This window comes from Lolium perenne, chromosome 5, assembly GCF_019359855.2.
Source record: "Lolium perenne isolate Kyuss_39 chromosome 5, Kyuss_2.0, whole genome shotgun sequence".
Classification (NCBI taxonomy): domain Eukaryota; kingdom Viridiplantae; phylum Streptophyta; class Magnoliopsida; order Poales; family Poaceae; genus Lolium; species Lolium perenne.
The window spans coordinates 88,230,399-88,239,747 of NC_067248.2; the positions used below are offsets into that span (position 1 = coordinate 88,230,399).

At 43.1% G+C, this 9,349-nt stretch overlaps 1 pseudogene; it reads left to right on the forward strand.

The window, feature by feature from the left end:
• Positions 1-1,093: 1,093 nt before the first annotated feature.
• On the forward strand, positions 1,094-8,788 carry LOC127303788 (polyamine transporter PUT1-like; annotated as a pseudogene).
• Positions 8,789-9,349: the final 561 nt, after the last annotated feature.

Genomic DNA, 9,349 nt, shown 5'->3' on the forward strand with positions numbered 1-9,349 from the left:
CGCGGGAATCGAGGAGTCCCGTAGCCGCACTTGCCGTCTTCGGTACCCAGACCTGGGTTTTTTTCCTTTTTTCGGTGAGACATTTCTTGGCAATATGCCCATAACTGAAGCAGGCCTTGCAACGAATTTCATTAGTACATTCATATGCTTTGTGGCCCATGCTAAGACAACGACCACATTCCCACACCTTATAGACCATATCATCGATCATGGCCTCGAACTCCTGCAGCCCATCACTTGAAAGATCTGGCCCAGAAGAAGAGATGAGGCCCCCCACGGAATCATCCGGAACCAAATTTAAAACCGAAGCAGGCGGCTGATCCAAGACAGACCCCTGTTCCAAAATAACTGAAGCATCCAATTGCTGCACTGAAGGAACATCTGAAGGCAACGGATGCACCGTAGTGAACTGAATTGCAGGTTCTGACACTGTAACATAACCAGAGCAGTCTTTCACGGCCTGAGCCAACGGTTGAGCAGGCATAAACTGAATAGAAGGTTCAGCATTTGTCCAAAAAACAGCTGGTGCAGGTGAAGCAGGGATTCTCTCAGGTGAAGATAAATCATAGCCACCGTCTGTCAAGTCCTGGATTTGTTCCGCTGTCATAGGGTACCTATATCCCTTGCAGGCAGTATAATTTTCAATGACTGCAAAACGAAGCCTCCTACCAGTAGAAGTAGGGTTCCGACGAACAGCAGATTTAGTGACCCCAGCAGCCCGCATTGCATTCATCCCCATCTGCACAGTACGCTTTGACGGACTAACTAGAGTCCATTCCTGCTGACACTCTGTTTGCCAACGATAAAATTCACGTGTCCAGTTCGGACCACCTCTTGTCTACGGTCAGCGCTAGAGCTTGTTATTGGTGCAAATAGGTAACCTACCTACAGTCCCACATATACCTTGCTTTGTCGTGTGATTGTTCTTATACCCTTGATATTCGCTTCGCTACATCTGTGCACTAGTTGTTACTACAAGTGGTAAGCAACACTAATTTACTTTGGAACGGTAAGATTTCCTTTTCTTATCAGTTTTGAGTGAGTTGTGAGAGTACCACCATATATTTTGATTTAGTGCACTAACCTACTAATCATGTCTGCTAGTGATCATAAGCTTGTTAACCAGGAGAACAAGGATTCTGCAGATATTATTGATGACCCACAAGTATAGGGGATCGCAACAGTCTTCGAGGGAAGTATTACCCAATTTATTGATTCGACACAAGGGGAGACAAAGAATACTTGTAAGCCTTAACAGCGGAGTTGTCAATTCAGCTGCAACTGGAAACAGACTTGCTCGCAAGAGTTTATCAGTAGTAACAGTTTTATAGCAGTAGGAATAGTGAAATAACAGCAGCGGTGAAATAAAGACAGCAGTAGTGATTATAGTAAACAGCAGGATTAAAATACTGTAGGCACATGGACGGATTTAACGGGCGTTGCATGGATGAGAGAAACTCATATAACAATCAAAGCAGGGGCATTTGCAGATAATAATAAAACGGTATCCAAGTACTAATCAATCAATAGGCATGTGTTCCATATTTAGTCGTACGTGCTCGCAATGAGAAACTTGCACAACATCTTTTGTCCTACCAGCCGGTGGCAGCCGGGCCTCTAGGGAAACTACTGGAAATTAAGGTACTCCTTTTAATAGAGTACCGGAGCAAAGCATTAACACTCCGTGAACACATGTGATCCTCACATCACTACCATCCCCTCCGGTTGTCCCGATTTCTGTCACTTCGGGGCCATTGGTTCCGGACAGCGACATGTGTATACAACTTGCAGGTAAGATCATAAACAACGAATATCTTCATGAATCAATAATATGTTCAGATCTGAGATCATGGCACTCGGGCCCTAGTGACAAGCATTAAGCATAACAAGTTGCAACAATATCATAAAAGTGACATCTACGGATACCAGGCACTATGCCCTAACAATCTTATGACTATTACATGACCAATCTCATCCAATCCCTACCATCCCCTTCAGCCTACAGCGGGGGAATTACTCACACATGGATGGGGGAAACATGGCTGGTCGATGGAGAGGCGTTGGCGGTGATGGCGGTGAAGATCTCCTCCAATTCCCCGTCCCGGCGGAGTGCCAGAACGGAGACTTCTGGCTCCCGGGACGGAGTTTCGCGATGTGGCGGCTCTCTGGAGGGTTTCTGGCGATTTCGACTTCTCCCCATGCGTTTTTAGGTCGAGGCCGATAAGTAGTCCGAAGGAGGGCGTCGGAGGCCAGCCGAGGGGGCCACACCATAGGGCCGCGCGGGCCCCCCCTAGGCCGCGCCGCCTTATGGTGTGGGGCCCTCGGGCCTCCACCTTACTTGTCCTCCTGGCTCCGTCAGTATTCTGGGAAAATAGGGCCTTCTGCATAAATTCCGAGGATTTTCCCGAAAGTTGGATTTCTGCACAAAAACGAGACACCAGAGCAATTCTGCTGAAAACAGCGTTAGTCCGTGTTAGTTGTATCCAAAATACACAAATTAGAGGCAAAACAATAGCAAAAGTGTTCGGGAAAGTAGATACGTTTTGGACGTATCAACTCCCCCCAAGCTTAGCTTATTGCTTGTCCTCAAGCAATTCAGTTAACAACTGAGCGATAAAAGAACTTTCACGAACACATTTGCTCATATGATGTATATATTCTCATGCTATGGCTAATACTTAAGCAGTTCATAATAAGATACATGCAAATAAGATCATCCAACAGCTATGTCAATCATGAAGAGGTACCAACAATTAATAATAAGCATCATGAATCATGTATATAAGCAGGATTGCAATGTTCATAAGAGAATATGATAAAGTGGTATCTTACTTGCCCGTATTTGATCGGCAAAACATAAATGCCAAGGCACCTCTGGAGTTCATAGAAAGACTAGAAGTATTGATTGTCAAAGATAAAAGCATCAAAGTTATACCACAATCAATCATATTTTGAGGCAAGCATATTATACTAAGAATGACAGTTGTGCTCTCAAGATAGTGCTCGAAGAAAGAATGGAGACACAACATAAAAGTAAAAGATTGACCCTTCGCAGAGGGAAGCAGGGATTAACATGCGCTAGAGCTTTTCATTTGCAAAGGAGGAGTAAAATTATTTTGAGAGGTGTTTGTTGTTGTCAACGAATGGTAATGGGTACACTAACTACCTCATCAACCGGACTCACAAGAGCGGCTCCCATGAATTATTTTTGGGTGGCACTCCTTCCAACCTTTCTTACACAAACCATGGCTAACCGAATCCTCGGGTGCCTGCCAACAATCACATACCATGAAGGAGTGCCTTTTTATTTAAGTTTTATTATGATGATGACACTCCCCCCAACCTTTGCTTACACAATCCATGGCTAACCGAATCCTTCGGGTGCCGTCCAACAATCACAAACCATGGAGGAGTGTCTATTTAAGTTAATTAATTTGGGACTGGGAATCCCATTGCCAGCTCTTTTTGCAAAATTATTGGATAAGCGGATGTGCCACTAGTCCATATGAGAGTCCGTCAAAAGTAAATGACAAGGTTGAAAGCTAAACACCACATACTTCCTCATGAGCTATGAAACATTAACACAAATTGAGAAGCATTTTGAAAGTTTTAAAGGTAGCGCATGAGAATTTACTTGGAATGGTTTGAAATGCCATGCATAGGTATTTATGGTGGACACTTTGGAACAACTTGGTTTTCAGGTGTTTGGAAGAACGAGCGGCGATCCCGCTCAGTACAAGTGAAGGCTAGCAAAAGACTAGGGAGCGACAAATAAAGAGAGCAGTAACTGTCATAATCATGCTTGCGGCAAAATAAGTTAACGGAGGCATAAAAGTGATGCAAGAACTCTGAAGCAATATAAATCATCGAGGCTTAATTGACTTTTTGTTCAGTCATATGCATGCGTGAGCATGTGCCAAGTCGATATAAATGAATTATTCAGAGGAGGATACCACAATGCCATACTTACTTATGAATAAAACAATGCAAGCGAACATCCATGACATGCTACTCATATTAATAAATTGGAGCTAAACATGAGAGATCATGAACTACTAGACTTTCTCAAATAACATATACCTCACATGAACCAACTAAGCATGCTCACATGGATGAGTATATGTACAAAAATGAAAACAAATAGAGTTCATACCAGCCTCTCACCACAATCAGATTGTCGTAGATCGTCATTATTGCCTTTTCACTTGTGTAGCTTGGATAATACGAAATGAAAACCACGCTCCAGCCACCGAAGACCATTGAACTCATGATGAACTTTACAAACCAAAGAAGAACAGCAAATATTTTTGGTGTTTTCGAATTGGAAACAAGAACAAAAGAAAACAAGCAAACAAAGCAAAATCTTTTTGGGTTTTCTCATAGCAAACCAACGATAGCAAACGAAGTAAAATAAGAGCAAAGAACCAAATAAACAAATGGTGAAGAGAAACAACAAAAATATTTTTGGTCTTTTTGTGTTTTAGGAAAGAAACAAAGCGAAAACAAAAGAATGCAAACTAACAGAAACACAGAAAAGCAGGATGACAGAAATCTGCCAAAACCTGACAGCAGTACAGAAATCGAAATTAACAAAAATCTTCCATTGCTCAAACCAAAAAGTGTTCAACTAATGAAAGTTAGATAACAACCTGGGGCACATGATCAAAAATTGGCAACTCAAAATAACGTTCTGGCTGTGCGTACGAATTTTTTTGGTAACAGCCCAGAATCTGTTTTTGGACAGCACTTCCCCAAATATCATCTCCCTCTCATTAGAAAACCACTCTAAGAGACTAAACAAGTATGTACAAGTATCCAGGAACCATAATATGCAAAGAATGAGTGATGCCGGTATACCTCCCCCCAAGCTTAGGCTTTTGGCCTAAGTGGAGTTCATTCCCAACGAGGGTCGGAGTTCCACGCCGGTGGGTCATACATGGAGTGATAATAAGGCCCCTGCGCAGAAGAATATCGTGGAGGCTCCACATGACCATGATGTTGATATGAGGAGCTCGCTGCATCGGATGAAGAGTCGGGGTGCTCCTCGGCCTCCTCCACACCTTCCCTTGCACGACGGCTTTCCCTTTCTATGTATGTGTTTAACTCATTTTCTGTGATCGACCACCCTTTCCTGGCATCAAGGTTAAACAGAGCAGGTGCATGCAATCGTACTAGTTTTTCAATTTTCTTAGTTATGCTCCAATTTTTCTTATACAAAGTTATCCTATAATGCAGGTTGTTCAAATTAGATGCATCTGAAATAAACTCATGTTTAATCATGGAAACAACATCAAGCTTCTCTATAGAAAGCGGAATATCTAAATGGTGAGGTCCTACACCATGCATAGCTAATAAGCGAGAGGCGATAAGACCTCCACAAATTCCTCCTTTCTCACGGTTAGTAGCAAGTCTACAAGCTATTAAAGCACCCAAATTATAAGTCTTATCCTGTTGCAAAGCAGCAGCTAAGAAAGCCAAATCTTGGACAGATAATTTACCTCCAGTCTTCCTAGCAAGAACGCACTTTGTAACGAAATAAGCAAAGTAGCGGATAGCTGGCTGTTGAATGCTACTAATCTTACCACCATCATTGGAGAAGCTCCTCCCATTACAAATCATTGTATAAAGATTCGAGAGCTCCCGTGGCGTTCCCCTGATCTTCTCGCAGGATCCCCACCGCGGCACTTTAATTGCTGTACAAAAATCACTGAAAGGCAAGTTGATAGTTTTGTTACAAATCTTGTACCGGACCATGGGGTTAGTTTGAGACCGATGAAATTCGAAATCCTGCACAACCGACACCGTTAGTTTAGCATATTGGTGAGGTTCACCAACAGTAAAACCTTCCAACCCTGCATTGGAAATCAGTGTTTGAACATCTTGCAGGATTCCTGCATTCCGCATAAAATCCATGCATGGGTAATAAGAGGGGTATACTCCCTCTTCACGATGAACTCTCATGACTTGCTGCACCTCCAACTCTTGTTGGTTAAGTTGGTGCATACTCCCCTCCATTTTCTGAATTTTTTTATAAAATTTGGTTTCAAGGTATATAATTGAAGGGAACTACTATAGGAACTTGCTAGAGTACTAAACATGCATCAAAACTAGTTTCTACTACTTAGAACAAGCATGCAAGCTCACTAAATATGTTATCTACAGCAGCAAAATATTCAAGATATACTCAACCAAACGAAATTCTAATTGGACAATCAAAGGAGTCACATACCAAGGAGTAAATGTGCCAAATTTCAAACAGAAATCTGGGCTAAGCAAGGAGATCGAAAAATCGCGAGTTCTTGAGCAGAAACACGAGTGAGATGAACTTGGTGCGAGTTTTTTCGGGAGAGAGAAGATGCTGGGAGGAAGAGATGAAGTAGTGGGGCAAGGAGGGGCCCACACCACAGGGTGGCGCGCCCACCTCCTTGGCCGCGCCGGCCTGTGGTGTGGCACCCTCTGGTGCCCCACAGGTCATCCTCTGGTACTCCCAGGTGTCTCGTCGAAAAATAGGACCAACGGTGTAATTTTTGTAATTTTTAGAGAACTTCGAAAAATGCACATTTCTGGGTGTTAAATTAATTATTACTGCGCAGGAAAATGATTTCCAAAATCTTAAACAACTAAAGCATATTGCAAAACAAAAGGTGCTACAGCAAGTAAAATAAATGGAGGGAGAAAGAAAGAAAGAAATGTTGTTTAGCTCTCTTATGCATTAAAATATACTTGTTAACAAGGTTGATCAAGTCTTGCTACCAAATAAATTTTATATGACATAAGAAGAAATAAACCTCAAATCAATCATGTTACCTTATATTGAACTAGCTGGGTTGCCCGCGCATTTGCGCGGCTAGTTGGCATGAATTATTATGTTTATTGATTTAGTTTTCCAATAATTTTAGGTCATATAAATATATTGTATTTCTAAGCCCTGGAGAACCATTACCAGATAATTAGTTGAATACACTTGATTGCGGATCCCTTGGTATATGAGAGTGGAAGACGGATGTAAACATTGAATATAAATTTTGTTGCCAATCTTTAATCTTTTTCTTCTTCCATCTCCTCTTTCTCTCGTATCTTATTGTGTATCTTTGAACCAATACATACTTGAGCAGCTCGCCCAAAAGAATTAGATCTAAACATGATATAATTTTTACTATTATCTACTTGGTCAGGTGATGAATTCTGTAAAAAGAAAATGATCCGTCTACCACATTATAATTTTCACTATCAGCGGTGCATACATTATGTCTTGTGTCTTCAAATGTGATGACTTATTCTCACCGTAAGTAATACAATTTAGTTTCTGTAAAAAGCTGGCTTCATCTAATCATTACAATTCGGATCAGCCTACGGTGTTTGATTATGTACAGCAACCCTATGAAAATACGGTGCCTTCTTTCTTATCTATTACAGAGTAACACATGTGATAGATTCATATGTTTTTTTTTTGTTATGGCTAAAGCGTATGTGATAAGGGCTCTTGCGAATATATCTTTGTTGTCTTAGTTACCCGTTGGCACGCCGTGTGGGGTGTACATTTGGTTGCTCCATGTCGTTGAATGTGGTCCTTCTTTTCATATAAATCACTAATATTTTTGGGCGAAATATAATTCTCTGATTGACATTATGCAAGGTGGTGATACTTTCAGTCATAGTCATACTATGGGGAAAGGTCTAGCATCTTATCGGGAACCAATAAAGACACTATCTTACGTTACATCGATCTACAATATCTTGTACATGTATATGTTCGTCCTTCATCGAATCGTGCAGATGTATATGTATAAGGAGAGATCATACCTATCTTTGAATAGAATTCATACATTGGGTGTTGATCGAGTTCGAACAATTTTTTTTGGATGGAACTGAACCATAACTTGAGTCGGCTACTACATCAGTCCACTCAATTGATCCAAAAATAATCAAAATAATCAAACCACAACTGATTCAAACTGTGGACGCACGGTGGATCACCAAATCTTCCACACTGCCATTGGGCGTTGGCGGTTCAGCCCCCAATGGGTGTTCCCACAGGGATGGATCAAGTGGTTGAGCGGGGTCATTGATAATGCCCTACATCTCGTTCTCTTCTTGGACTACCTCAAGCCCGGCACTGGGCGTAGGTGCGCCGAGTGCGTATCTATCGTCGACCTGATGGCCATGCTGACGATGTTGAACTATAGGGGACTCACTGTCGTCAGGTGGGTGGCCATCATTCTCCGGGTATTCTTGCTTCTCCCTTTCTTTGTCATGACGCCCATTGCGCACCCCCAGCTTCATCCGGCTAGGTGGCTCGTGGTCGACATCCACATCCGTTGGAACCTATACCCGGAGACTTTGTTTTGGAACCTCAATTACTGGCACTCGGTGAGCACACTCTCCTGCAATGTCAAGAATCCTGGCAAGACGCTGCCCAAAGCACTGTTCTACGCGTCATCCTTGTGGTCGTGTGTTACCTGTTCCCTCTCGTCGGAACTGGCGTCATGCCGCTGGACAGGAGGCAGTGGGGACAGATGGTTACTTTGCGGACGCTGTGAAGCTTCTCGGCGACACGCTGCTGATGTGGTGAACGCAAGCGACGCCGGCAATAACGTCGAACATGGGTATGTTTGTGGCGGAGATGAGCAGCGATTCGTTCCAGATCCTTGGCATGGCGAAGCGTTGCTTACTCCCTGTCTTCTTCGTGAGCGGCGCGGTATGGAACATGCTGGTCGGCAACTTCTCAGCCTCCGGCATGCCGGTGCTTTCCACGATGACTTCACCGGCGACTGCTTGTTGGACTTGATAAAACGATGGTAATCTGGAGCAGGCTGCCGTACGTCTTCATCTTCTTAAGACCTGATCTGATATACCCTTCGCCTTGAAAACATGTACATGTGCATCTTCGATCGGCCGTGTCCTTCCTGTCAATGCGTGCGTATGCGAAGAGCACGATCTTGGAGACATATCTACACCAAAATTCATTAGACTCATGTAGATTAAATTATCCAGATTACACTCACGTGATACATAATCATACGGAGTAGCAATGCAGCGACATGATTGCACGCCCTAGCTTGAGAAAAGCTCAGGTGACATTACCTGAATTAGGGCTGTATGGCTGCCTGTGGTTGTGTGCATGAGGCAACTCAAATTCCATCCAATTTCTCCGTATAGTGCGTGGCTGGATGGATGGCATATGCGTCAGAAGCAGATATTGAAACATGAGGCAAAGTCAAAATATCATCGATCGATATAAATCATCGAAGCCTACCGCGCGGCTGGAAAAACAACGTATGTCTTCCGGCGGAGGACATCAACTTCGTGCGGCCGTGCGGCGGCGGATGGTTCCGAAACCGTCGACATC